The 25,716-nt window shown below is 44.5% G+C and overlaps 1 protein-coding gene across 1 annotated transcript in view; it reads right to left on the reverse strand.

Annotated features, from left to right (window-relative positions):
* Nucleotides 1-25,716, reverse strand: part of LOC144819308 (carbohydrate sulfotransferase 6-like) — a 97,797-nt gene that overhangs the window by 71,175 nt on the left and 906 nt on the right. The window lies entirely within an intron of this gene.

Genomic DNA, 25,716 nt, shown 5'->3' on the forward strand with positions numbered 1-25,716 from the left:
GCACCAATATATTTTAGAAGCAAGATTGGAACTATACCCATCAAAATGTCGCCTCATGATGCAATACAGAGGAAGGATGCTGGGCGCTGCTGACTTTAAAAAAACATGGTATAGCTGAAATAAAATATTAGAACACAAATAACCTTACTCTTAGCAAAACGGCATTTCTCTTAGCATAAACAAGTAGCCAAGTAAAATCCTACTTTAATAAAGCAGAAAGTACTTGAGAAACTGTACACAAAAGAAAAGATAACATAATACTGCTTAATGCAAAAATACATGGATGTTTGGCGCAGTCCTAGGCTTCGAGCAGAAACGATTTCTCTAATTATTAAATGGCCTGTAAACTTGAATTGTCAACAAGGAAACCTGAATTGCTATCTTCAGGACATTCCCACAATGTGGACTCCAGCAAACATTATGAGAACTGAGAATGTGTGAGATCCCTACAGATGTCAGTGCTCAGACAGTGTCACCGGCAGAGTACCCTGTAGTCATCCAAGGCCTAGCTCATAGGAGATGTTGTGTCCAGAATTATCAGTAAAACATCCAATTAAACAAATGACCTGAAATCCCAAAACATCAATATCAAAATAATAAATGCAAAACTAATAAACCACACCCAAACGCTCTTTGAGGTGTCACTAAGCAGAGGCGGTCACTATGCTGATTACAAATTACTGTTCACAAGTTGTAATGATTGTGATCCTCTCTCATAGGAAAATGCTGTTATTGTTGGAACTAATGTTATCCTGTGATAGTAGAAAAAATTGTGAATAGAGCTCACTAGTAAACATTAAGTAAACATTTCATATAAAAACATCACACCATAACATAATCTGTAACTCAATTCTCAATAGTTGCAGTCAAGTTGTTATGGGTGCCTCCCAAGGGGTGTGCAGACAGAATATCAAATAAAAAATATTGAGTTGCACAAATATCGAGTACAAAATATCGCAGTTCAGAAATATCGACAGCAAGAATATCGCGGTCAAAAATATCGAGGTAAGGTAAGTAATATCGACTTTAAAAATGTCAAAGTGTTTAATATCATTTGCAAAAATAAAGTTGTTAAAAATATCGTTTTTGTAATTAATGTTATGTATTTTAGTATATATTTTTTATGTATGTGATGTATGTTTTTTGTATAAGAATTGTTTGTATTTTCAAAATATGTATTACATTTTTTGTAGGTATTAATTGTTTTATTTGAATATTGTGTTTTTAGTTCCATAGCGGGTGTGGGTTTGTAGGACAATAGGGATGGGAAGTAATTTAATTATATAAAATTAATTGATTCTTTTTTATTTATTAATATTTGTTTGACTGAGATTTTATAGTTTTAAATATGTAAAGTAATGTATTATGAATTAATTAATAATTGGTTGTTAATTAATTTTAATTAATTAATTATGGAAATTGTCTAATTCATTTTAGATGCATGTTGTGGTGTTTATTGGAGAAAGGGTGGGGAATAATTTATTTTTAATTTATGAATTAATAATTGGTTGTTAATTCATTTTAATTAATTAATTGGTAATTAATTATAGTATTTGTGTAATTAATTGTAGGTGTGTGTTTAGTGTTTATAGGGGTAAAGGGTTATAAGTAGTTTATTTATTTTTATTATTTTATTTGTAAATTGATATTAATTGAATTAATTAAAATGTTATTATGGTAATTGTGTCATTAATTTTAGGTGCGTGTTGCAGGGGCGGCTGGTGACATTTGAAAGTGGTGAGGCGTAAATACTGCACTGTGGCGAGCGAGCAAGGCCCAACCACCTATGGAGGGTTCGGGGGTTTCTCCCACAAGAAGGTTTTGAAAAAAGAGTGGGCAAATGGTGCATTCTCAAGCACATTTGAGAAAGAGGTGGATTGGCCAATACATCTCTGGGAGTACGCAGACACACTCTTTGCACTTGCACAGATAGATCTCTCTCCCTGCATTCACATAGGCACAGTCACCCTGCACTCATAGACCCATTACTCACCCTTCCCTGACACATCACTAAGCCAGCATTCACCCATCCACATCACTCCCTCTGGACGCACACAGGCACACTGCTCAACCTGCACTCACACAGACATCACTCACCCTGAACTCACACAGACATCAGTCACCCTGGACTCACACAGGCACACAGGCACACTGCTCACCCTGCACTCACACAGACATCACTCACCCTGGACTCACACAGGCACACTGCTCACCCTGCACTCACACAGACATCACTCACCCTGGACTCACACAGACATCACTCACCCTGGACTCACACAGGCACACTGCTCACCCTGCACTCACACAGACATCACTCACCCTGGACTCACACAGGCACACTGCTCACCCTGCACTCACACAGACATCACTCACCCTGGACTCACACAGACATCACTCATCCTGGACTCACACAGGCACACTGCTCACCCTGCACTCACACAGACATTATTCACCCAGGACTCACACAGGCACACTGCTCAACCTGCACTCACATAGGCATCATCACTCACCATGCACTCACACAGGCACACTGCTCAACCTGCACTCACACAGACATCACTCACCATGGACTCACACAGGCACACTGCTCAACCTGCACTCACACAGGCATCACTCACCCTGGACTCTCACAGGCGGCACCCTGCTCACCCTGCACTCACACAGATAACACTCACCATGCACTGTGACAGACATCACTGACTCACCCAGGACTCACACAGGCACACTGCTCACCCTGCGCTCACACAGACATCACTCACCCAGGACTCACACAGGCACACTGCTCAACCTGCGCTCACACAGACATCACTCACCCAGGACTCACACAGGCACACTGCTCAACCTGCACTCACACAGGCATCACTCACCGTGGACTCACACAGGCACACTGCTCAACCTGCGCTCACACAGACATCACTCACCCAGGACTCACACAGGCACACTGCTCACCCTGCGCTCACACAGACATCACTCACCCAGGACTCACACAGGCACACTGCTCAACCTGCGCTCACACAGACATCACTCACCCAGGACTCACACAGGCACACTGCTCAACCTGCACTCACACAGGCATCACTCACCGTGGACTCACACAGGCACACTGTTCAACCTGCGCTCACACAGACATCACTCACCCAGGACTCACACAGGCACACTGCTCAACCTGCGCTCACACAGACATCACTCACCCAGGACTCACACAGGCACACTGCTCAACCTGCACTCACACAGGCATCACTCACCGTGGACTCACACAGGCACACTGCTCAACCTGCGCTCACACAGACATCACTCACCCTGGACTCACACAGGCACACTGCTCAACCTGCGCTCACACAGACATCACTCACCCAGGACTCACACAGGCACACTGCTCAACCTGCGCTCACACAGACATCACTCACCCAGGACTCACACAGGCACACTGCTCAACCTGCACTCACACAGGCATCACTCACCGTGGACTCACACAGGCACACTGCTCAACCTGCGCTCACACAGACATCACTCACCCAGGACTCACACAGGCACACTGCTCAACCTGCACTCACACAGGCATCACTCACCGTGGACTCACACAGGCACACTGCTCAACCTGCACTCACACAGGCATCACTCACCGTGGACTCACACAGGCACACTGCTCAACCTGCACTCACACAGGCATCACTCACCCTTCACTACACTGCACTCAATAGGTTTCATTTATTTCAGCCTATCTAGGCCTGACATTGTCTGGTGACAGACTACAGTAGATAACACCACGTCTGCTGGGGCCTCTGAGCAGCTGGGGGTGCTCAGCACAGACCCGAGAATGCAAGCAACCTCTCCACACACACTGGTGTTATTGTAGGCTGTTCGTCACTGCATGCGAAGACGTTCAGCAATTGCCCCCGGCCGTGTGTGCGCCCCCGAGGACTGACACCATTCAACCAATGTCTGTTAGAGCCAAGACAAGAAAACCAAAACAAACAGACATAATTATATTTTTTAAATTTAAAAGCGATCAGCTGAAATTAGATTTGCTTCAAGAAGATCAATTATCATCTATATAAATTACCCAGGGTAACTCTCAAAACGACATGTAGTTTAAAAGACGTGTTTCTAAAAACTGCGCATATCACACCCCTTCCAACAATCTATGCTCCATTGGCGTATTCCTTAATAATTAAAAATGATAACCTACGTTGTAGTGTCGAACGATTAATATTTGTTCCTTGATGCTCCCAGATCACAACGCAAAAGTATAATAAAATGATGCCCTGCTTGCAGACAGCTCTGCAACATGTTGCTCGCCTAATGTTGTGCAGCAGTTTAAATGCCTCCTGACTGGCACGCAGACAGCAGCAGGCACGTCAAAAGCGCTTGAGTCTGATAGGTAGTGCCTGGAGGCGCTCAAGCTTAGTTTGCACACACCCACAACCGCACCAACAAGTCCTGGCTCACGGGGGGAATACACTCAAAAGTCAATCAACAGAAATGCGCGGCAAATGGTGGCAGAATGATCAATTTGCGAATTTGTAAAACTGCTCTCTTGCCAAGGAAAGTGGGTTTAGATGCAGCAGCAGCCAGAATAGAACCGTGGGTCAATGCGCCTGTTGCAGCGTGTAGCGCTTTTGGCTGTCGAATGGGGGATATCGAATTACATCTAACTACGGCGGTATAGGGGAACATTAACAATACAGGTGAACGTGTTGTGACAGGCAGTCACGGCTCGCAGTACTCGCGCCGGGAGTGGGGGTCGCAGAGGGGGTTGCGGGGGGGGGCTAGGGGGGGGTTGGTCACGGTGGGGGGTGCCGAGGGAGAATAACATTTAGAAAACTTACCTGACCGCCTCTGCTCCTGGTCCGCGTTGGCGCCTTGTCTTCAAACAGAAACAGGAACAGCAGCACTGGAGTGGCAACCCCTAAGCCAATCCTGACGCTGCCGCTATCCAAAAGTTGTATTCAGTGAAGTGGGAACAAACATTTTTAACCCTCCGCTATCCAACACTTTCCCTACTGTTGCACTCTTTGGAGTGGGAATAGTAATTTTTGCCCCTCCGCTATCCAACATTTTCCCTCCTGTTGCACTCAGTGAAGTGGGAATAGTCATTTTTACTCCTTTGCTATTCAACAGTTTTCCTACGGTTGCACTTTTAAGAGTGGGAATAGTAATTTTTACCCCTTCGCTATCCAACACTTTCCCTACTCTTGCACTCTTTGGAGTGAGAATAGTAATTTTCACCCCTCTGCTATCTAACACTTTCCCTACTGTTGATCTCACTGGTGTGGGAATAGCAATTTTTACCCCTCCGCTATCCACTGTTGCACTCACTGGAGTTGGAATAGTAAATGTAATTCCTCCGCTATCCAACACTTACCCTATTGTTGCATGCACTGCAGTGGGAATAGTTATTTTACCCCTCTGCTATCCAACACTTTCCTTACTATTGTAATGTGAAATTTAAGTTTAAATATTTTTAATAGTTTAATGTTTTAATTTGTTATAGATTTTTGGTTTTTTATATATTAAATCATGAATATATATTTTTCTTTTTGATATTATTTTAAACTTTTAACATAAATTAAAAATAATAGTTTATTAATTGTTTTAAATTAAATATATATATATATATAAATTATTATGTTTGTGTGTTTATTTTTTTATTAACGTTATTTGTTATATTTGATTAAATTGTATGTTAAATGTATTTTCTTTTGTTAAAACTATAAATAATATTTAATATATTTAACATATATTATATTATTTTATATTTACATTAAAGTCGATATTTTATACATCTATATTTTTACATCGATGGTTTCAGTCGATAATTTTGTACTTACCTGTTTAAGTATAGGAGTCAATTTTTTTCATTGTCTTTAATTTTGACTTGATATTTTTAACATCAATATTTTTTACATCAATGTTGTGTCAGTGAACCCTCCCAAGGTGTTGGGTTAACCAGTTGCCCACATTTGGTAGCCACAAAACTTAAACCTTGTACATCTCTTACACCATTAGCTGTGGTCAAGAAATTCTAATAAGGAGGTCAGGATTTCCTTGCGCCCTTACTCATTGGTTGTGAGGCATACAAAGGGGCAAAAGACACGCAGAGGAGCTTGCATATTTAAACCTCAAGTTTTTTATGTGGCTTACGCTTAGGTTGTTGCAGGGATTCTGCACAGACACAGAACTATGCCTAGGATTATGGAACCTTAGTATAAAGGGACTGAGTCATCATGAATGCTTATTTTTTAAGTGTAAATGCAATGGTTGAGGTCTTATTTTCAAAAACAGTTTTGTACGACATGTTTATTTCAGTGCTTTACTTCAAGGGACATGATTTCATATGTATATCTTTTACATTGTTAAAAAATTACTTTGGATGCTTTAATTCGCTATCCCATCACCACCTGCTAAAACCATCCATCGCTGACCCCTCACAACCCCTAAACACCATCGATCCTTGCCATCCTTGCCCCCTTAAACCTCTCACCGCAGCTAAAATACGCACATCCGTGAATCCTAAGAGCCCTTTCTACCCCAAAAATCTACCATCCCTGAACCATGAAACCACTCACTAAACCTAACTTCAGCTATTCCCTCAATCCTAAAACCCCTTTCTATGCCTAAACCCCACCTATTTCATACCCCTTAAAACACCTCAGCACACCCTTTTCTGAACCCTAAAAAACCCTCACTGCCCTTAAACACCAGCCATCCATGACCCAGAAGAACTCCTCATCACCTAAACTACTCATTCCTGAACCCTAAAAAACCTCTCTACGTCTACACTCCACTCATCCCTGAATCCTTAAAACTCTTCATAATCCCAAACTCCACTCTATCCTGAACACTAAAATCTCTTCACGACCTCAGCCGCTACTCTTAATTGAACCTTAAAAATCCTCACCAGCCCTAATCTTCACTCATCCCTGAAACCTAAAACCCCTCAACACCCTTCCACTCCACCCATCCCAGAAGCCTAAAACACCTCAAACACCCAAATACCACTCATCTGTGAAACCTAAAAACCCCTCACCACCCCTACAATCCACTCATCTCTGAACCCCAAATAAGGGCTGGATTAAGACCTCTAGAGGCCCTGAGCACTTAAAAAATGTTGGTACCCCCGTATATATCTAATTCAAATTATAAACAATAATAAACCCATAAAATCAAATGTTAGTTTTCTAAATGAAACAAAACTTACAGTAAGATGTAAAATAATGTTTCTTTTTTTATACTTCCACTTTATTTATTGGTTCAGTTGCACCATTTGCAGTTTTGTACCATATGTACCATGGTAAATCAGGCAATGGAACATTTCTGTGCTGCCCTCCTTTCCTTTATGCCCTAGACATGTGCTTATTTTGCTTAATAGTTAATCCAGCCCTGCCTAAAAACCTCTTTCTATGCCAAAACTCCAGTTATTCTTGACCTCTAAAACACCTCATGACCCTAACCATTACCCATCCCTGAATCCACAAAACTCCACAGTAGTCCTAAACTCCACCCAATTTTAAAGTAATTTTGGAATGTTTCTTTAAATGATCTTTCCTTTCAAATGTTTTATTTAATTTCTGCTTTTTTGTATTTCCTTAAAATTGTCTTTCCTTAAAATTGCTTTTTTTGTGATTTGGCTTCTTCTAATGTGGATTCTCATTTTTAGTTTTCCATTAATTCATACACATTACAGAGTTGTCAGCAAGTGGTGTGAGATCTACAAAAGTCAGTTTAAAACTTTCTTGAACAGAACAATAAATTCAAGACAATGATTTGTGAAGGAATCTTGCTACAGTAAGGAAGCATCCGTAACACAAACGTATGAAAAACAGAATGTACAAAGTTCTCAATCCTAGACAAAGAATTGGTGGGGAAACGGGCCAAGAAGATCCAGAAATGATATCACCCGTTGAGGATAGGGGAGGAGAAAGAAAAAACAAGCTCTTCAGTAGCCCCTGCCTCACTTTTTTTTTTAAACAATGGTATAAGATTACCTTCTGCGTTGAATGTACAAAGTATTCCTTTTGTTAAACATGTAAAAAGAAACACAGCAAACGCTTTGAGCTCCTTTGTTTCTAGCCTGCACCCATCAAATCCACCGCCATTCGCCTAAGGTTCCAAAGGCCATAACGCATAAACATAACACGCAGTTGTAAAGTTGGGGCATATTGGTGTTGAAAACCGTTATCATTACCCAACAGTTCTCATTTTATTGACTTCATAGGATGAAAGGCTGAGTGGACCCATGTGTATTTTGGCCTGTGACCATGAGGTCAGACACTAATCCCTGGAGTAGATATATGAGCACCCAGAGTGACCAAACTCAGCTCTCGGCGACACAACTACTCTGATAAAGCCGAAGTGAACACAATTATACTGAATATACTGACGTCACTATACTCCATACATTCAAATCACATATGCGCAATCCTAATACATGGTCCAACAATTTCACTGACCACCTTGTCTCAGGTTACCAGGATAAGAGGACGAAAGTAAGAATAACCGTTTCTGCCGATTTATGTGGCAGACAAAGCATCAGCTTCCATCTGCTCCATATTGTTGAAGTCTCCTCGACTTGATCAGTTATGGAAATCCAGCCCAACTCAGCAGAGCAACCTCCATTTTCCGTTCTCCAAAAAAGTAACTGATCGTCACAGAACAAAGAGAACAGAAATGGCACCATGACGGCAATAAGCATGGGCAGGTAACTGCCATTGTCTCTTAATACACCAGCAATAAGCTTACAGGTTAGCTGGCTCCAACCACCATTTATTTATTTAAAGACTTTTATATAGCGCTGGCTAGACCCAGAGGTATCAGAGCGCTTTACATGAGAATCAGCAATGTAACAGAAAAAGTTCAACAATTACACAATAAATCCCAAAAAATAGGCAATACAATTAGGAGAGGAGAGAAAGGAGAGAGAAAAGTAGTGGAGGGGGGAGGGGAGGTGAGAAAGGGAGGATAAGGGAAGAGACAATACGGAGAGACGAAAAGAAGTCTGTCTAAAGACCGACTGGGTAGGTGATGACCAAGGAGGGAATCCACGGCCCATCTCCCCTATAGCTAAACCAGGTAGCTCCATCGGGCATCAGACAAAAAAGTTCAGTCTCAATACATTGAGAGAGGGGAGAAGGAGAGACATAAATAGAGGGAGGATGCGGGAGGAGATGACAGGAGGGACGAAAGGAAATGCAACAATGTGGTTCAACAGTGTAACAGAAAAAGATCAACAATTACACATTACATCAAACAATCAGCAATACATTAGGAGAGGAGAGAAAGGAGAGAGAAAAGAAGTGGGGGGTAGGGGAGGTGAGAAAGTGAGGATAGGGGAAGAGACAACCGTAGAGACGAAAGGAAGTCTGTCTAAAGACCGACTGGGTAGGTGACGACCAAGGAGGGAATCCACGGCCCATCTCCCCTATAGCTAAACCAGGTAGCTCCATCGGGCATCAAACAAAGTAGTTTGGTCTCAAGTATCGAGGGAAGAGGTAGACAGAAAAACAGGGTGGGAGGGAGATACGGCAGAAAGACAAAGGAAAGTCTGCCCAAAGTCCGGCTGGGTAGGTGACGGTCGAGGGGGAAGTTCCAAAACCCATATCCTCTATAGCTATCAAGTAGCTCCACCGGGCTTTGGCTAAATAGCTAGGTCTCAATGGGAAACATTTAAATAACAAGGAGGGCAAAATAAATGGAGCGTAGAGGGGAGAGGACAGGGAAGGTGAGAAAGGGAGGATAGGGGAAGAGACAACAAGGAGAGACTAAATGAAATCTGTCTAAAGGCCGACTGGGTAGGTGACGACCAAGGAGGGAATCCACAGCCCATCTCCCCTATAGCTAAACCAGGTAGCTCCATCGGGCATCAGACAAAATAGTTCAGTCTCAATACATTGAGAGAGGAGAGAAGGAGAGACATAAATAGAGGGAGGATGCAGGAAGAGACTACAGGAGAGACGCAAGGAAGTCTGGCTAAAGACCGACTGGGTAAGTGACGTCCAAGGAGGGAATCCCCAACCTGTCTCCCCTATAGCTAAACCAGGTAGCTCCATCGGGCATCATACAAAATAGCTAGCTCTCAAATGACGCTGGAAATTCACAGGTAGACAGGGTGGGGACTAGGGCAAGGACAGGTGAGGGCAAATGTCAGTAGCAGGAAAGAGGAGAGGAGTAGAGCGGGGAGGGGTAGGGGGTAGGTAGATCGGTAAAAGTTCCCATGGATCTGCTGCGAGGCATTAATAAAGCAGGTCCATTCCTTCTCAGGCGCCATCTTGAGGTTAAAACGACAGGTGAGAATTACGCCAGAAATCTTGTGTTGCTATGACCGGTAGGAACGGCGGCCACAGTGTCAGACGCTCCCGACCCTCCGATGTCCGGGGACAAGTAAAATCCAAATAATGTCCGGGGACAAGTAAAATGTTGCTAATAAATTCTGATTAGTGCTAATTTAGAGTTGTGGAGAATATGGAGTTTTTCTTGTTAACAAGCTTGTTCCCAAAGTTTCCAGGTGACTGTTTCCGAATTCGAAGGGTTGCTAATGATTAATGTGCCATTTGAAGATGTCTGCCTGTTTTGCAGGGTGTTTTTGCATTGGTTTATGGAGCAGTCTTCTTTTTGTTTCTAGTATTGTTTTTCTCAGTTCCGATCTCTGGGAGGCGCCATCTTATGTGGGTTGAGTGATTCTTCCTATATTTATTAAGCTAAAATGGTGGGAAGATGTATTTATTTGCTCATTGTGATCCTCAGGCAGTTGGCATATCTGCACACTTCCTTCCCTCTCACCCACACTCTTTTCATTCAAATCCTCAAGAAATCTGCCAAACCGGGAAACCTCACCACTGTCCCGAATCCCCCATGTGACTTTGCGGCGCAGCAGCATGTGGCCATGAGACTCTGGTGCAGGGAGATAGAGAGCGACTCTTAGGCGCGTTGGGGTACTCGGAGTCAGGGGTAGGCATCCTTGGATCAGGCTACAGTGTTGAACTAAGGCGCCATGGATCATCCTACTGAGATCAGTCCCGGCGGCCATCACAAGGTCAAGCATCTGGGAATCCCGAGCGAGTCCTGCAAACTGTGCACAACTCAAAGCCAGCGGTAAATGGCCAAGACCTAGGGTCTGAGGAATCCGAGGTCGGGCCTCCCCAGGTCTGGGAAGCATGTCCAAAAGGGGCACCACAGATATTCGGGGCTGGGAGCGGCCATCTTGAAGACAGGCACTACGGAGCTCTTCTTCGGCTCCCACCTCGCTCCCTGCAGTCATCTGTGCTCAGTCTCCGGTCCTGGGTCGCATGTTGGAGGGGTACTCGCGGGACGAATGGAGCAGGTCCTGAGGTTGCTGCCCGAAACGCTGGTCTCCGGTCCCTCCGAGGCACCTGTTGCTGTCCTGGAGGAGGCGGGAGCAGCGTGAAGTATCTGAGCCTCTTGGATATGGGGGAGCGAGAACCCGGCTTGTCCCTCTCTGGTCTAGAGCCCGGTAAGTCTTCGTTCTTTGTTAGGGGGGAGATGGCGGGGGTCAAACTGGGATTTACACCGTGTAGGTGATCCCGGTGTGCGGAGCTCCGACGGAGTGCTCCCTCCTCGCGGCCATCTTAAAATGGTCTCGTACCATGTCCAGGCAGGGACATTTTAATGATTTTGGGGGCACTGGGCCAAACATAATTTGGGGTCCCTTGTTGGAAACAGCTTTGAATTCATGATCCAGTTTCAACTCTTGCATGACCTCTTTGGCCATGTCACTGAAAGTGCACAGGCACACTCTTCCACATTCTAAATGTGTTTACATTTAATATTATGGGATAGGGATGTGTATTTTCAATATACAGCAGCGGCTGACTTATATTATTACAAGTAATCTTTGTAACCCATTTTATTTCTTATATGTGAGGTCCTGTTTTGATCTAAATGAAACTTTTTTATGGCTGTTACATGGTGTTGAAAAACAAACATTTCTGTGCACTATGTCTGTGATAGACTCCCATACATCACCCACATTAAAAAATAAATTCAAGAAGAACGTTATTTAAAGCACACTGTTTAAGAATTATTCAAGATCTTCAGGGCAAGACTCTGCAGAAGAGAGCTGGTTCTATCAGGAGGCCCCCTGAGAGGCTGGTGCCCAGAGCTAGGGCCCACTTTGCCCGTGGCTTTAAAACGCTTCTGTTTCCAGGTGGTGACTCAGCTAGTAAAACAGCAGACATCCCTGCCCAAAACGTCCTGTAAATGCAACATTTTAGGGAAGCAATACAACGAAAGGAAATTCCAATGGTATGCATGCCCTAATGAGGTACAGGTGGTACTTAAACTGATTATGCGATGGCCATAAGAACAATGCAAGCCAATCAGACTTGGGATAGGATTGTTGAGTCACATCAGTAAGAGTGGTGCAGGGGGTTGATACGCAAACGCACCGCAAAAGGTTGTAATGCCCTTGGTGCTGTAATGTGAGGGACATAGAGCCATTGCCTAATGCAGCACCATGACCCGAAGAGGGGTGTCACCTTGTTCATGTCACCCGTGACTCTAGTATGCCGGGTGGGGGTCATGATGACGAGAAAGGACCATTGTCCTCTACGTGTTGCTGTGACCCTACCTGCATTTTAGGAGGAAGAGTCTGTGAAGGCAGAAAAGAGACATCAACCTGACACCACATGCAGTGAAGAAGACACTGCGGGCCATGATGCATATAGGGTGAGAGCCATGAGTCTAGCTCCCCTTCTGGGTGGGTCGGAGACCTGCCACAAGGAGAGACTTACCACATCGAGGAGCATTAAGGATGGTAGCCCCTGTGACCAGGGGCGTAGGAGACAATAAAATTCTGGGGGGGACAGGGACAACCGTGTGGACTTTCCAGTGACCCTATACAAATCACCGCCCGTTAAACAAATACAATCGCATACTTTTGAAGTGAAATATTAAGAAAAGCAGGCATGTAGTCACCGTTTGCATGTATGCTCTATTGTTATTTACATTCACATAGTAATCAGACCAATCAGACCAAATGTTAACCCCTTCGCCGTGGGGCTAATTCCCACGCGGCGCTGGGGGGAGTGGGGGCGTGCACAGCGCCACAGTGCTTGTGACGAGCTCAGCTCATCACGCTGCATGGTGGCGCTGTGCTCATGGCGAGCTGAGCTCGTCATGACCACGCTGGTTTCTTTAGAACGCTCAGCACAGCGGGGGAATTAGCCCCGCGTGTGAGCGCCGCGCATGTCATGGCGAGCTCAGCTTGTCAAGAGGCACGGTTGCGCTGTGCTGATGACGAGCTGAGCTCGTCATGACATGCATGGCACTCATGAGCACGTCATGAGCACGGGAGAGGTTAAAAAAACATGTATATGAATTTTGAATCTTCCAAGCAAACAAAGGTCGCTGACTTAGTTTGGGGGCGTCGTGTTTGTGCATTATGGTTTGAAAAGTACCTGCTGCTGCTTTCCTGGTCTCCAGCAATTTTCAGGTAACAATAAAAATGTGAAGATAACTTCGGTGATTAATGTTCTGTATTGAGAGAGATCGGAGGTTTGTCTAGTGTAAGTTTTGACTCATGGTAAGGTAGCCACAGTGGGGTAATATGCCTACTGCAAAGAATGTGTACCACGCAGATCATGAAATGCATATCATGTAAATAGGTCAGTAAGTTACTGCTTTTGTCAGAGAGATCCTTTTGGTATTTGCAGTTTATAAGTTAAAATCCTAACATTGAACAGTGAGCTATTAACCGTCATCAAAGAGCAGCATGAAAACTTCAAGGTATAGATTAGAACATTATCATTGTTCCCCTATCTTTCAATATCCTAATGTTGGAAAATGGGTTCATTAGGATAAAAATCAATTCTGGTTATTAAAGGGAACCCACAACCATGGTGTTATGTTTTAAACTCTGAGTTTGTGCTTCTCTAGTGTTGCAAAGCCATCCTAATCCTTTGGCACTCCTCAACTTTTTGCTGAGTGGTACTGGTGGTACCTGACTCTGACTGGCCCTGGCCTCTGCCTAACCAGGCCCAATGCTATACTGAAAGAGACACCTACATACACTAGGGTGCACTATGGGTTAGGGTACCCCTATGATTGGCATGACCGCTCCTATAAGACCCTAGTACATAATAGGCCATAGGGATTATAACTATCTTTAAGTCCCTAGAATATAATAGGGCATGGCAGTTTAGAGGCCAGCAGTCCTTTCTGCGCTTGCATGTGTGCACTGCTGAAGCCTGCAGTCAGTTTAAAATTATCCCTGTATTGTAGAACTGATTTTAAAATACAAATTGTGCTCAAACTCGACTTTTGGGTTTGGGGAACTTACAAATCGATCAACTACAATGTTGGGGCAAAATTAAGTTAAGTGGAGGAATGTTTTCCACTTAAGTATGGCTGTATCATATTTGCCACATAATACATCATCGGCTGCATAATCTAACGATTTCACACAAAACAATTTTGTAGCTGAAATGGATCAAAAATGACTAAAGAAATGTGACTTATGTTGCTGTGAAGTGTAGGGCCCTTTGCAAAGGTTGACTGTCACCTTTCCCACTGCTGCATTTATATGTTACACAGGTACTAATGAGGCAAAAGCTTTGCAGAGGCTGTTAGTATGTAAAAAATATGTCAAAATAATGAAGTATCATAAAATGTATTGCATTACCCTGCAGCCTTTTTATTGTTGCATAATTTAGTCAACACTGCAACATAATTTTGGCCTCCATTGCTTCATTACTCCAGTGACCCGAAAGCAGGCTGCACATGTTAAAAGTGTTTGTGCATGAAGCAGAGACCATGAAGTTTGCAAACTTAGGGGCTGATTACGATGGCAGGCGGACTTCAGTCCATCCGCCATCCAATCGGAGAATGAGACCGATGGCCTTCAAGGTGGCGGCCCCACGATAGGCATAACAATGCAACCGCCACACAGAATCTTGGATTAAAGACACTTCTAATCCGGACATCCATTTAGCCACCCCCCCTGACTATCTTTTTATGGGCATTAACCGAGAAGGAAAAACGGGGGGCGGCCTTGCCATCATTTTGAAATCTCATCTGCGACTTACTATTAAAAAAGTTACGAATATTGGACTAATTGAAGCCATGTATTTCACTATTTCAGACTCAGCTGCTGTCTTTTTGACCGGTATTCTAGTATTCAATCCCCCTAGCGCTTCAGCCCACTCATCAACGCTGCTTGTACATCTTATAGCTGACCTGTCCCTTAAACATCCGCACTTTATAGTGCTAGGCGATTTCAACTTGCATGCCGAAGACCCCTCATGCACCCAGGCTATCCAACTTCTAGACACCTTGCAGAGCCTGAGTTTGTCCCAACTGATTCAGGGTCCGACGCATATAGCTGGCCACACTCTAGATTTAATTTTTTCAAATCTCCCTGGTACCACAGTTCATCCTTCTCTTCCCCTTACCTGGACCAACCATTATCTTCTCCCGTTGGATATCAGGTTCCCTCCCGCACCGAGCCCGGTGGAACTTGGTAGGGACTAAAGGAGAAAATGGCATAAAGTCACCTGCTCGGCCTTAGATCCTGTTTTCTCGTGCCCCTTGGATCCATTTACCAAAGACATTGATGCAAGCGTTTCCCAGTTTAACTCAGCCTTACTGTCTGCCGTTGAGGCCACTGCCCCTCTACTGCCAGTCTCCTCTGCAAGATCCCGACCTTCTGCCCCGTGGTTTTCTCCAGCCTTGCGTGAGGAAAAAAGCCGCTGTAAAAAATTAGAACGCAGCTGGAGACGCTTCTATGATCCAGAAGCAAAAAGTATCTATAAATCTGCCCTAAAAAACTTTATCAAACTAAAAAAGTCTACAATGAGAGAATTCTTTGCCTTACAAATTAAAAACGCAGAGAATTCTGCTAAAACTCTTTTTAATATTGTAAAAGACTTTGTCAAGCCTCCGGCTATGACTCCCCAGAACCTCTCTTGCCAGACCCTATGTAATGGTCTGTCTGATTATTTCCAAGATAAAATTGAGAGAATCACTTCCTCTTTTCCGTCTGCCCTAACTTCTGTACTATCTCCTCCTACGGCTAAGAACAAGGACTATACCGCGCCGTCACTGGTAACTTTTAAGGACCTCACCACTGAGTCTGCTCTTAAACTGCTCACTCAGTGTAAATCTGGTTCCCCTTTAGATCCGGTCCCGCCCAAGGTCATGGGTAGCCTAGCTCCCCTTCTGCTCGAACCACTTATTTTATTCTGGAACTCCTCACTTCATTTGGGCCAATTCCCAACGGCTTGGAAGGAGGCTATGCTAGTCCCCATCTTGAAGAAGGTGGATGCGGACCCGGCGCAACTCTGTAACTACCGTCCCATCTCCCTCCTCCCTAAACCAGCGAAGGTCTTGGAAAAGGCCGTACAGCTACAACTTGCGGATTATTTGCAGACCAATTTTCTGCTACACGATTCCCAATCGGGTTTCAGAACTGGTTTCAGTACTGAGACAGTGCTCCTGGAGGTTTCTGAGACCATTCGAGAGTGTGTGGATAGAGGCGAGGAGGCCATGCTGGTCCTCCTCGACCTATCCTCCGCTTTCGATACGGTGTCCCATAGGATACTACTGGATCGTTTAAAGCAGATTGGATTGGGTGGTCCCGTTTTGTCGTGGATCAGCTCCTTTCTTAAAGGACGAACGCAGAGGGTTCTTCTTAAACCATTTCAATCTGAGAGTAAGCCCCTTGTCTGCGGAGTACCGCAGGGATCTGCGTTGAGCCCATTGTTTTTTAATGTTTATCTGGCCCCGTTGGCCAAGGTGGTTGAGTTGTGGGGAGTCAGAGTGATCTCTTATGCTGATGATACACAGCTAGTGTTTTCATTTAGAGATCACTCTGACTCCAGCTTCGCCAGCTTCCGCCACTGCCTTGGCGAAATATGCTCCTGGATGACTGCTAACCATCTTAGGCTTAACACCGATAAGACGGAGGTCTTGTTTTTTAATCAAAAAATCACAATACCACCCTCTTTGTGGTGGCCTGATGTGTTTAATCCCCCCCCTATGCCTGCTCAAACTGTCCGTAATTTGGGCTTTCAGTTTGACGATGCCCTCTCGTGTAAAACCCAAATAAACAAGGTTACTGCAGCCTGCTTCTGGAAACTACGCATGATGAGAAAGATTTTTCCATATCTACCCATGGATGCCCGCAGAACGGTTACTCACGCCCTAATAACATCTCAGTTGGATTATGCCAACAGTCTCTATGCTGGGGCCCCACTGTATCAAATCGAACGCCTACAGATCGTTCAGAATGCGGCGGCGAGGCTGATTGGCAATTTCCCCTACCGTCAGTCGGTTTCATCCTACCGTAAAGAGCTACACTGGCTCCCTATCTCCAGTCGCATCCAGTTTAAGATGCCGACTCTCGCCTTTCGGGCCCTTAATGGGTCAGGACCAGGATACCTACGAAAGAGATTAGTACTCTCCCAATCTGTCAGATCCCTACGGTCCAACAACCTGCGTCTTATGATAGTCCCTCGGTCCCGTCGCTCCAGAATGGGCGGTAGAGCCTTTGCAGTTGTGACGGCCAAACTTTGGAATAACCTCCCGTTAGACCTTAGGTTCATTCCGTCTGAATCACTTTTTCGTAGCCGACTGAAGACCTGGCTATTCTCCTCTGCATAAGTATGCCTTCCTTTCTAGTCTGTAGTCTACAGCGCCGGGACACCCCCGTCGGGGGTAGCCGCGCGCTTTACAAGCTTCATAAATACATAATAATAATAATAACCCTAAAATCACCCCCCTGGAGCCCCGAAACCCATACCCGCCCTGAACCCTTAAATTACCCCTGGAGCCCCAAAACCCATACCCGCCCTGAACCCTAAATATACCCCTGGCACCCCAAAACCCATCCCCACCCATAACCCTAAATTTACCCCTGGCACCCCAAAACCCATACCCGCAGTGATCCCTAGAGTTACACCCTTGCCCCCCAAAACCCATACTCACCCTGAATCTTAAAATTACCCCTGGCACACCAAAACACATACCCACAATGAACCCTAAAATGACCCCCTGGAACCCTAAAACCCATACCCGCTCAGAACCCTAAAATTAACCCCTGGCACCCCAATTTGTAACCCACCATGAACCATAAAATTACTCACTGGCACCCTAAAACCCACACCCACCCTGAACTCTAAAGTTACCCACTAGCAACCCCCCCAAAAAAATGAACACTACAAACTTACATTACAGTTGCATATTTGGAGGGGACTGTCCTTTTTGACTTCTATGCATGTAAGTCAAGAACAACATTCCCAGTAACCTAGATATGCAGGCAGTAGGTAATGCTGTGCTGACAAATGCATTAAAGTTACTGGAACTTCCATAAAAAACGGCTGCCTGCTCTTCTAATGCTATACTGTGGAATCTGGCTGATCAGCAGCACTGTGTCCTGGCATCCAGCCCCTCGAAGGTCTCAGAGTAGATAGGTCTCCTGGATTCTCCTTGCCTGGGTCTCCTCTGCTTCTTCGTCGGTGCCCTTGGATGCGAAAATAGAAAGCTCCATGGCCCTGTTCACCATTCATCTAGTGAGCAGTGCAGTGGATGTGAATTCCATCCAAGTGCACAGACAGCAGGGTGAAAGGGATGGCCAGTGCAGGTGATGCTTTTCCTTTGAAAATTAATTCCTGCTGGTGTCATAGCCCAGGGTTTGCTGTCTGTGCACTTGTATGGAATACACATCTATACAAGTGCACAGACAGCACACCCTGGGCTATGACACCAGCAGAAATTCCCATACAAAAGAAAAGCGTCACCTGCACTGGCATGCCTTCCCCCTGCTGTGCACATCTTCACATCCCATGCTTACAACCCATCAAGTGCTTAGGTGAAATCCCTGCCTTCAGGCAAGGATTTCACCTCGGCGGCGCCACTCTGAAGGAAATCAAGAGGTGGGGCAGGGGGGTTCACTCGAGGAAACTGTTCAGAGGCTGGCAGCCTTCTTGCATCATTTCAGTGCGTGTCATCTTAGCCCGGGCAGAGGAGGCGACGGGGGGAGGGAGGGGGCTGAAGCCCGGTGAGCCCAATGGGTGTTGCGCGCCTGTAAGGAGGAATGAGACAGAGACAGAAAGAGAAGGAGGAAAAAAGAGAGAGAGGGGGGGAAGGCAGCTGGCAAGAGACTGATCAGAAGTGGACACTGTCCTTGCCTTCTCTGGGCCTGAAGGAAAAGAGAGAGACTTTTTTTTCCTTCTTTGCCTTTCCGAGAACGGGGAGCCTTCCTGCAGCATGACAAAGGGCAGAGGGCGGGTGGCCTCTTTGACTCCAGGCAGGTTAAGTGCCGGGCCATTAGGTAGCGCTTTCGCGCGCTAATGGCCCTGCGATAACAGAAGGGAGAGGGGAAATTCTTTTGTCCCCTCGTCCCTCCCACCTTTGTCCCCCGTGTCCCCCACACTCTAAAATCTGGGGGGGATATGTCCCCCGTGTACCCCACACTTCCTACGCCCATGCCTGTGACCGCAGCTTTTGCAGTCTGGGCACAGCCAGGCTGCCGAGAGGCGCCCAGGGACACTGACTCACCACTCCACACGAGCAGGTAAGTGGGCGGCCAGGCCTGCGGGACTTGCTCTGAACTATGCGCTCAAGCACTGAGACTCGGGGAGCTTCCTAAAGTGCCCCCATAGAACTTCTGAGCATTAAACGCCTTAGCGAGCCCTAGCTTGGATGTCGTCACATGTGAACGGAGAATAACTATCAGCCATTAACAGAGAAGTGAGACTGGAAAACGGATCCGGGAAACGCTGAAGGACTCGCCTCAATCAGGCTGTATATATTGTTTGTAATGTGTTGTACTGAACTTTGTATTAGTAGATACATACTCCTTCTTACACAAAAGCAAGTATTTGACTGGACAATCATTTGATGGGGCTGCTAGATGTATTTTGAGTTGTGAGTCTGTGCTTGCCTTACACCTCAGTCCCTCTAATGATCCTTATACTGCTCAACTCACTATACCACGGCTAGTCAAGTGCTGAAGGGTTACTTTGCCAAGTTGCTCACAGCCCATAGTAGGCCAGGCCATGTAACATAAGGAGTAAAAGCAGTGCTTAATTTGTAAACAAATAAGTGGCGGGGCCTTCGTGATGAGGCCACCGCAGTTTGCACCACTCATTGCCAGTGCCAGCGCTGCCATATAACAGAAATTACACAACTACTAACCATCACACTGCTACAAGTGTGAGAATTCAGACTGTTCAAGGCTCCCAAGCTTTAAAGATTTAAAGATGGTTTGGGTGGCTGGTATTAGTTGTTTTAAACATGTATTGAATTAATAAATAACTGTTCTCCTGCTCATCTTTAAATGAGCAGTTGTTCCAAGTGCCGGTGCTGGCAATTAAGTGCAGGTGCTAAGCACCGGAAAGCACCGGCTCAAATTAAGCACTGAGTAAAAGCCCTCAACCACCATGGTTGGGCTCAGTAATTCCTGCTTGCCCAGAGGTCCTCCAAACGGGGTGTGACACCAAGCATCTCACAAAGAACAATTGTCGCAATGAGTCACACCCATTTGGCAAGAGAGTGGTAAGCATGTGGTATGCAGCAGAGGTTGTATTTTGTTGCACACTATCACAAATGTATTACTAAAGCATGATGTGGTAGCACACTGTCATTTACAGACACCACATTTTGAAATGACCACTAAGTTTGCACAGACATAGTTTTACCGATACACCGTTATAGTACACAAGTGATAATGTATGTAGAATGGGTTTCAGCGAATATTTGTCATTTGCACATCGACAAGTAAAGTGTCTTAATTTGCTTTGATCCTATTAAAATCTTTGTTCCCACAAAACTACATATTTACAAATAAAGGCTTTATTTGAGTTTCCCTAATTGTTAATTTATTTTGAAATATGTGTACAGTACAGTTATAGGTATTTACATTTCATTGTGCGTTAGAAAAAAATGGCATCCTTTCCTTTCACACCAGCAAAATTATCACATAGTTCACTTTACAATCTCGTCTCACTTTGCCATCAGATAAATAAAGTCAACACAAATCCTCATGTTGAAAGAATAGGCAGCAATTTGCCAGAAGACTGGCCTGACACTTGACCTCTGCCATTGAACACATGACAAATATGACAATAGTCATCCTTAATACTCATTCACCTTCAGAGTTCCAGCACTCCCATTTACAGCGCCTATGGCTACAAGGGCAGCACACGTCACAGGGCATTAGGATACCACGAGCAGGTACCAGGAGGGCTATGCAGGCAAAAAGAAAGTGTCCCGTGTGGCTTGTGGCTCGGCAAGGAGTAGATTTGAGCCACAAAGCCACCGTACTGTACCGCATTGCACAGAGCCAACCGGCTGGCAAGTCTTTCTATTCACTGTTATCATCATTGCCACTATTGAGGAGTGTGAGTGGCTGATTCCTACAATATTGACAAGAGTGGTAAAATATAAATGAAGGAGGATTATTGTGTTCTTTGCATTATGTACGTAGTACATGTGTTTATAGTGTGCAGACTCTGAGCTCTGTATGCCAATGTATTTCTCTCAACTCCCCTAGCTACTTGACTCAGCCACAAGCTCAGTACACAAAAACAAGAACCCCGCTCTCCTAACACCCCAAAAAATGTACAATCTGTGTTATACAGGTCCCTTGTCAACTTCAAAACTAAAGGGCAGTCATCATATCCTAAGGGTTTTTTTAATACATTGGGAAGCTACACTATAAAATAGGTACAGTGTCAAACTGTGACAGATAATACATGTAGAAAAAGAGCATGTAAAAAATAGCAAGTGCCTCACTTAGATAGTCACCAGAATCCTTTCGAAAAGTGCATCCATCTGGCTAATATATCATCGTTGGCACTTTCCTATACATGCAGGACAAAGGAGGCCACCACTCCAAAATATGCAATGGAGAGTAGCTCCCAAAGCAGTATTTGCCAAAAGTTTGTGTATGCATACCTGCATCAGGAAAAAAGGTCCACTAAAAAGTTCAAGAGTTCTTTCTTCACTCTCTAAATCATGGATGACCAAAACAGAGTAATATGTGTTCAGAGGCTGGGCCCCTTATTGAGTGAGCCATTTATTGCTTTAGGGGGTTCAATGTACCTGAACAAGATTAAACACTTGAACTTTTTTGACCACTGATAGGCCTTCACCTGGTGGTTACGCGGTAAATATAAGTTCAGAAACTTTTTGTTCCTCTTTTCACAGGCTTGATTGACCTGCACATGTAATAAGGGTTATGTAACATATAACTTTGTGATCACCTACACTTTCGGGTGACAATCTGGTGTTCTTGCCCTGATAAAGTTGACTAAAGTTTTCAATGACAATGAAACATGTCGGTCACCCGTTATCATTAAAGCATATTAGATGGCTTATAGTTATGCGCCAGAGGCCTATTTAAGAGGAAATTGCTTTTTAACATAGTTTTTAATACAACGCAGACAGCCTCACCCGTTCACTATTGTGCAAGTGTGTCTGCGCTGGTACATGGCAGCAAAAGTGTGCCAGCACAGGGAGAAAGCAGAACAGCACCACATCTTAGTAGACATGGGCGCAAATTTACAAACATTTCACACAACACAGGGCAACAAGCAAAGTTGCTGCGCTGTGTTGCGTGAAAGGGAGACAGAAGAAATGTGCCATATTTACTAAGACATGGCGTACTTCTTCTGTCTCCTAGCACTGGTACACTGTGTGCTGCCGAGCACTGATGCAGGCACGCTTGCACCGCGGTGCAAGGGGGCCTGTGTTACTGGCAGAATTATTTTTTATACAGGAAGGATACCTTCCTGCACAAAAATAATCCTTAGTGGCATATTCCTCATTCTACCTGTGCTGAAAAAAGCAGTATGCATAGAAAAAAAAAGCAACAAGGAGAAATAAAGAAAGTTCTCCACGTTACGCCTTTAAGTAGGCATAGCGGGCCAGATTCACAGAACTAACTTAAGACAAAATCCTAAACTTACTAACATTTTGGTATTCACAGAAGGCATTTATTCATTTCGGTATTCACAGAAGTTAGGAGCCCAAACTTTAGGACTCCTAAACTGAGAAAAATCCTAACTTTAAGACTTTCGGTATTCACAGAAGGCATTCAGGAGTCCTAAAGTTAGGACTCCTAACTTCTGTGAATACCGAAATGAGTAAGTGCCTTCTGTGAATACCAAAATGAGTAAGAGCCTTCTGTGAATTCCAAAATGGTAGTAAGTTTAGGATTTTGTCTTAAGTTAGTTCTGTGAATCAGGCCCACAGTTTTGGCATGTTCCCAGGTTTGCTCACTTTAGAAAATCTGGGATTGCGTCAATAACCATGGGTGGATGCCTGGGAGTGGCCATGGAACACCTCCCTGATGCAAAGTACCTTAAGACAGAACTGCTTTCAGTTACTTTGTATTTACTAAACCACGCAAAGCCACGCATAGTGACTTTCTGCGGTTTAGTAAATGCCAAAAAGAATTTGCATAAAAAAGTGGCAAAACCTTAGTTAACCTGGGCTCTTCTGCTGTTCTGCTCTCTTCCTTTTACTCAATACAGCATAGCAACTTCACATGCTGCAGTCTATTGCATGGTTTATTTCTAAATTTGGTCCTTAATCTCCCCGTGCCTACAAAAAACGGAACCATCCTTGTGTAATGTAACTGACGCTCAAATAAATTGTGTACAGCGCTCCCGGGCACTTAGCCCACTTCGCGCTATATAAAACTGCAAAACTGGCTGCGCACGACTGTGTGATCGGCGCCAATTAACAGGATTAACAGATACCTTATTAACCCCTTCAGTGCTAATGACAAGGGTAACTCGTCATGGAGTTTCCATTGATTTCAATGGAAAGTCAATGGGAAGAGGGGGATGTACCTTAGCAGCCAAGTGGTTAATTAACCTCCATCAATATTTATACTTAAATACACGAGAAGAAACGAATGAACTAAATGAGTTTTCCAAAATGTACGTTCAAGGTCTCTGCCATAGTATTATAACAACTATCCAGTAGAGGGCACTGTTCACAAATAAATAAACAAAGTGTGAGACAAAAACCGACACGAGTTAAAAAGCAAGTGTCGAAAAAAATCCAGGTTTCGAACGACAACCTTGACGTCATCCATGCCCTAGAAGATTGGGTAGCAAGTTACGCGACCACTTAAAGAGTGCTTTAGGACCTCGACAAGAGGTAAGGCGCTATATACGTGCCCTATACATACGATACAATGATATTTCCCGGTATCAGCAAATACAATATTATACATATAGATAGTCAGACTGAAGGGTCACTATCCTCTGTATTTGTACAAAGTAAGGACCTATATAGGTTTGAGGGGGCTCTGGACGCCATTTCCCCAGTGCTTGCCAGAAAGCTCTTCCTCCAATGGAGATACGGTACGCTGCCCTTTCGATCTTTTACTAGCTCCTGGTCTTCACCCCCTTCCACCAAGCAGTGTCCGGCCTGTGATGCCACGGAGGAAACTGATTTACACGTGGCCCTTTCCTGCCCAGCTTACAGGGTCGCAAGGAAATACTGGCTTCTGCCACTAATAAGAAATATGGGCTGCAGGGAATATGCCCCAATGTACAGGATTTTAAAATCTGATGTCTCAGGCCCTACTGTGTTTGCTCTGGCAACATTTTTTACCAATGTCTGGCACACCCGCAATCGCATTTTAAAAACGCTGGTTTCCACTTAAATTTAAGATTTACAGTTTTTAAGGTATTTTAGTAATACTTATTCCAATGTTTTATATTGTAAATGTGCTGATTGTATATGTGTATTGCTTATCTTTTATGGCCAAATGGCCGAAATAAAAATTGGAAATAAAAAAAAATATATATATTATACATATACACATATGGCATCACAACTGTACTGTTGTAGGGCATCAGAGCACTGCTATTTTCTTTTAAAAGTTTTGCTGTGACATCACAGTAACTGCACTTTGGGATTTTTGTGCGCGACTCCGATTGCACTATATATTGGAAAATGGAACGTAATTTGGGCAGAAAAGTTTTAACCCTCTGGCCTCTGCTATAGATAGGAAGGATATCGCTCGTACTACTTCTCGAACAGCCTGAGAAGCCTCCTCTACCTTTCCCTTCATTATTTAAATACTGCATTCCCCCCACCTCTGACTTTCTTAACATCGAAATAAAAAGTAGCCTTATAATTACAGCATGTATTGACTTATAGGCAAGGCTTTAAATGGGCCGGGTCCTGCTGGTGCTCAGCACCGGCAGTTCTGAAAAGCAGTGTTGAGACGGGTCCTAATCGGGCTCTCTCTTTTTGCCCTCACCATCAGAGTGAAAACTATAAATCTTAGATCTGCAGCAGTACCGCCCTTCACTGCTTTTGAAGTAACTTCAAAGAGACTCATTGAAGTTCTTTCACAGCCTCATCATTTGGCTGGACCACCCTCCCCATCCACCTGAGGCAGACCCAGGACATGCTGACCTTCACAGAAGCTACATTTAGATGCAAAATTACCTTGCAGAGACATACTCTATGTCTACTATGGCCCAATCCCTTTCTCCGAATTGGGAACTGAAATGCATTTTTTTGCAGTTTTAAAGGGCGCAAGCTAATAAGACATTTGTCCAGAATCACACCGTGTTGAGCCAATGCCAAGACTCGAACCGTGGTTCCTCAGATCCAAAGACAGCAGCTCTAGCACAAAGCCACGTCCTCTCCTTTGAATACCAAGGTGGCGCGAGGAGGTTGGCTGCCACCTAGGTGTAGGTGCTGTGGGTGTAGTCCAACATAGAATGGTGG

Source organism: Lissotriton helveticus, chromosome 2_1 (assembly GCF_964261635.1).
Source record: "Lissotriton helveticus chromosome 2_1, aLisHel1.1, whole genome shotgun sequence".
Lineage (NCBI taxonomy): Eukaryota > Metazoa > Chordata > Amphibia > Caudata > Salamandridae > Lissotriton > Lissotriton helveticus.